The following is a 5,070-nucleotide window of genomic DNA, read 5'->3' as shown; positions in this document are numbered from 1 at the left end:
TCTGTGGTTTTCAAGAGCATATAACCCAGTTTTACCTTATAGTTCTCACCTCTGGAGAACATCAGGAGATGGGTGGAGACAACTCCAAAAACGACACCTGGCATTTAAGACTGTTTCTCCAGCACCTTCCACATACAAGCAAACAAAACCCAGGCAGGCTCAGCTAACACCTTAGCCTTCTGCCCAGGGCAAACAAACCGTGCTGGCAGTCCCCATTGCACAGCAAGACTGCTTGGAAATACGCTGAGCTGCCCTGGGAGGGCAACCTGAAGGATCTCTTACGCCTTCTAGTCAAATGGAATTTAGATGAATAAAATAGATAGTAAAAAATAAGTAGTAGCTGTAGCAAGTATAATAGGGTATGGCAAAAAATAAGTAGATAATAAAATGGACTAACTTACACAAAATAAAGAAAGAGGGCTCAAAATAAAGGAGAATGCCTCCTGCAGTGTGGTCACAGAGGAACGGTTTTAGGACAGACGAGAGGTGAGTCCAGAGCTGAACACTTTCAATCCATGCCACTTTCTGGCCAGCCCCAACAGCTTCATTACAGGTTGCAGAGCTGGACTGAGCAAGGTGCTGTTGTCTTAGCGAGACAAGGGCGCAGAAGTGCTGGCCAATGTCACTGCAGTGTAGGGACTCCACTAGAAGGGAAGAAGCAAGAGCAATGAGAGCCTTCAGATCCCAGCTCTTAGAGGAGGTGGGTTGTTGCATCCTGTAAGGACACAAATATCTGCCTCACCCTTCTAATAGGATTTTCATATTCTTCATGAGCTTAACATGGGAAAATACATTCAAAAAAAAATTGATCATTCCAAATCATGATGATGAAAAATCTTTAAACCTCCCAAATCCCTCTAAATCCCTTCACAGGATTCTGTATTTCTCACAGTAAGTTCCTTCGGTTAATTCTGCCACTGAGTTAAGGTACCCAAAGGAGAAATAAAATAATAATAAAAAAAAGCTCTGCTTGAAAAACATTTTTCTTTGAGTGCTGGACTTCACAGGACCTGAAAAACCAAGGGACAAGCACCCCACATCAAGGACAGCTGCATAAACTTCCTGAGCACAATAAATTAATCATAATAAAAAGGCTTTTTTTTTTTTTTTCCTAAATAATACAGTTAGGTACCAAAGATAAAATGGTTATTTCCCAGAATTGTTCCTGTTTGGCATGGATCCTGATTGCTTAGATTAAGAACTTTTATTATTGAGCTTTTCATAACCTCTACCCTCAAAATCTGGGGAATGTCTTAAATGGAAAACACAGAATACACTAAAATCCCAAACATTCCTGTCTTTTGCATTCCCTCGCTCCTTCAACAGCTCACCCCAGGGCTGCGCAAGCAGCAGTGTGTGATGGCTGCTTCCAAGCTGACTTCTGGCTGTTGGGAACAATTCTCAAAGTTGGATGAGACTGAATAGAGCATAGCAAATCACTGGATAAGTCTAGCCATATTTGCCCCTACTTGTGTGGAATGGTTAATTGCCTGCTTAAGGGTTTCAGGCTTTTTCCGTTATTGATTGATGTTTCACATCTCCCTGCCGACAGTGCTTGAAAGCTGTTTGCTGTCAGTCTTGGTTTTGTACTGCTCTCTAGCTGGTTCTCCACCACAAAACCATGGCTCCACTGTGATGTATGAACGGGCAGGAAACGAGAGCTCCGTGCCTACTGTCTGGAGCCAGCTCCAGCAAGTGACTTGGGAACGACTGTCTAAACCTGAGCCAACACATTTGAACTGTAATGGCCTCTAACATCAAAAAATAAAATAAAATAAAATAAAGCTACTAAGTACAAGAGGGGAAACTGGCATTTTGGGATAGAGGAATGGGGCCCTTGAAATTATCATGCAAATCTGGAGGCTTTTCAGCAATTTCAGCTAAATCCTTCAGGCCTGTGCACACAGAGAGGTTAATTTGGTTTCAAGCAGCATGGATTAAAAGCAGAACAGTTCATCCTGATTAATTCCCTCTGTGGTCACTCCTATTTTGGAATAAAAATGCCTAATTCTGAACCACTGAGATTCACCCTTAACCTGCTTTAAGATTATTAAGAGTCAGTCAGTCTTTTCCAACACCAGTGTTCAGAGAGACAACTGCTTGCATATAGCCAGGGATTGCTTCACATGAAGGAAACCTTTACTCGGTCAGAAAAAACACCTGAAATGCGGTATATTTACTAGATCAGATTCAGATATCGATTATACCATTAAGAAGTTCAGGTTGCTTCTGTTTTCTTCCGTGAGCCAGCTTTTGATCTAAGGCACTGTAACCAAGATAAGAATCTGACCACTGACTTTAGAGGAAGTTTTTCCAAGAGCAGAAAAAAAAAAAAAAATTAGCAAGCCTCCAGCAATGACTCAGGGAACCACTCATACAGGAAAGGGTGACAGGACATAGCTACAGGACTTTTCATGTAGCTAGTTTAATAACTTGATTCAGGGGAGGAAAAGCATTGAAGGTCTTGAGATGCTTATAAGTTTTCAGCTAGATTTTGTGTTTAATCTGTTATAACAATATAAAGAAAAAGTTTTTCTGACACTCATGCAAACTGCTATGAGCTGAAGGGAACATTAGAACACAGCCAAGGACAACCGAAAACTGGAGGTAAGGCACCACCAAATCCATGACCTCAGGGGATGCTCTGGGACCTAAATGTGTAAATATCTAGAAACTCCCCACTGAGCTCTCAGAGAAAGCATTGCTTCACAACCTGCCTTCTGCTCAGGAGGAAAGCCTGCATGGACTATGTGGAAATCTGGGTTTCTATCCATCATGCATTTCCCCCTCCAAAATACAGCCACCTCAAAAAGGGAGCATAGCAACTCTTTGAACACTTATGGCAACATGACAGGGCAGGCTAAGTAAAGGTAAATTAACTAGGATGGGCTACCTGCTGCTACAGCAACTCATTCAAACTTCCTGCCCCTCAGGCAGAACTTTCCCTACCAAATTCACACCCCCCTTACACCACAAACTCTTTCCATCACCAGGCTAAAACCATGTCTTGCGCAAAGTGATCTCAGAGATGCTGATCCTAAAAGCTACATTTATTAATCTCTGCAGTGGATGGAAAAGGAGGAATTACCTGACTAAAAAGGTGAGCAGCAGTAAGGGAATCTTAAAAAGCTGGAAGTTGTAGCCCAAAGCACCTTTAAAGCTTCTGCTGTCGCTCAGACTGGCTTGCTGGTGAGACTTTGGGTTTGGCAATAATATATGTCAATTTGCAGATCTTTGAGATCAAGCAGATTAGTAATAGGCAGACTGAGTGATTTGAGAAAAAAGGCTAGGATCCTTGGGTGGTGGACACCATGTAAACATCACTCACTGTTATTTACTCCTCGTGAAGCACCGCAGGGTACACTGAATAGGGCAGGAGGGGGCCTGGCACCAGGCTGCAAATGGTCAGGGATGCCAAGCTATAAATATGCTGATATATTTTTACATTTGTTGTGGCAAAGTCAGGATGGTCGTCGTGATGCGGGGATGTTGCTGGGGCTGTTTTCTAATTATAATTAGATTCCGTTACTTTTCCAGGGTCATTATCAGAGGCACAGTCATGTGTGCTTGCTTTTAAATGCTCCTGGCCCAGCTAATTACTCTGGGCACAAGGGAACTCCACGGGCCAAGGGGAAATATTTCCAGTCCCAGGAGCACCTCCTCCCGCTGCCAGGGGGTGGGTACCATTCCCTGTCTGACACTGCAGCAGGGCCATACTAAAAGATGCTGTGACTCGTTTCCCAGTGCCAATTGCAGTGAGCACCTGTGCAGCAGCACACTTCAGGGGTGCTGGCAGCCTCCCTACAGGTGCTCCTGCCTTGCCCTTGCTGCCCGCCCTTACTTGCCGGTGCCCTCACGTATGTTGGTTTTTGTTTTGTTTTTTTTTTGCACCTGTGGATTCAGAGGCAGGATTTGAAAGCAAATGTACTGGAACATTTTCAGAATCCAAAAATAAACAACACCTGTCATTATAAGTGATCTGCTGATGCAGCCATACTTGAATGTCCGTGCCTCATCTGAGCGCCTGATGCTGAAAGGGCTTTTTGTTGTTGCTTGCGGTGTTCTTGCTCTGCGTTCCACAAGTGCCACCACAAGAACCTTTCCAGGCAAGCTGCAAGGAGCCATGCCCAGGAAAAACAGCACCTAGGCCATGTGGATGAAGTTGATGTGCAAAAAGATTCCAGCTGAAAGCACCGGAGGACTTATCGGAGCACCTCCTCACCTACAAATCCACAGGGAAGTGGAATTAAATGATTGGACTTGACAGCTAGGGAGAGCTATGCTGTCTCTGTTTAATCTTCCTTGTAGGATAACACAGCCAAGACAAGGGCAGGGTACGGCCTATCACACTAATACAGCCCTTCAGGAGTTTTCTTCAGAATTGTATGCCACCAAGGGCATTTCTGACACTAAAAAAACGTAGGAAGAAACTAGAGATGGTTCTATACAAATGTACTGACACTCCCAGAAGCCATGGCCATATAGCCCAGGCACTGTTCTGCCCCATCAGGTTTGGTCGATACTTCATCTCTTTGATACAGAAGCTAGATTCCAGATGCTGCACGTGAGCCACTGCCAGGATGCCACCCACGCTGTGCAATGGCCCCTGCAACCAAAATGTAAAGACTGATGGAGCATCGGACCCTGCAAACCTCACCGTATTTATGGAGATGTGTCTTTATAACCGAGGCATTCCTTTCATTTGGATTTGAATGAAGGAGGTAAAGAGGGAAAAGGCTTTTGAGATCATCCATGGTACTGCTTTTACCAGATGTACACTGTTCTTTATGTCATCTCCTTGCACATGAGAGGAAGAACTGGCTGACCTGACTCTTTCATCCAACCTTCCATAATAAGCATTTGTGGTTTTCCCTGATTATACTGGCTTTATGTCCAGAAAGCAAGGTGTTGGTGCCCAGTACATGTCCTTCTTGCTCAATACCAAGCCCTGAATTCTCTTCTCCTTTTTACCAATAGCTCTTTCCCTTCCTGATGATGCTTCCCTTCATATACGTGCAGATTGTTTTCAAGCCACTTTTTAATCATCTTGCGGAGCTAGGCCACGTATAC

The 5,070-nt window shown here is 44.0% G+C and overlaps 1 long non-coding RNA gene across 1 annotated transcript; it reads left to right on the top strand.

Annotated features, from left to right (window-relative positions):
* Positions 1-2,544: 2,544 nt before the first annotated feature.
* Positions 2,545-4,831, top strand: LOC118173458. The gene is made up of 3 exons (XR_004754209.1): positions 2,545-2,607; positions 2,994-3,100; positions 3,538-4,831. It is a non-coding gene; the product is annotated as an uncharacterized LOC118173458 (long non-coding RNA).
* Positions 4,832-5,070: the final 239 nt, after the last annotated feature.

The sequence above is a fragment of the Oxyura jamaicensis genome, chromosome 12, assembly GCF_011077185.1.
Source record: "Oxyura jamaicensis isolate SHBP4307 breed ruddy duck chromosome 12, BPBGC_Ojam_1.0, whole genome shotgun sequence".
In the NCBI taxonomy this organism is placed as follows: domain Eukaryota; kingdom Metazoa; phylum Chordata; class Aves; order Anseriformes; family Anatidae; genus Oxyura; species Oxyura jamaicensis.
The sequence above is the reverse complement of the archived record's forward strand: the minus strand, read 5'-3'. Positions and strand labels throughout refer to the sequence as shown.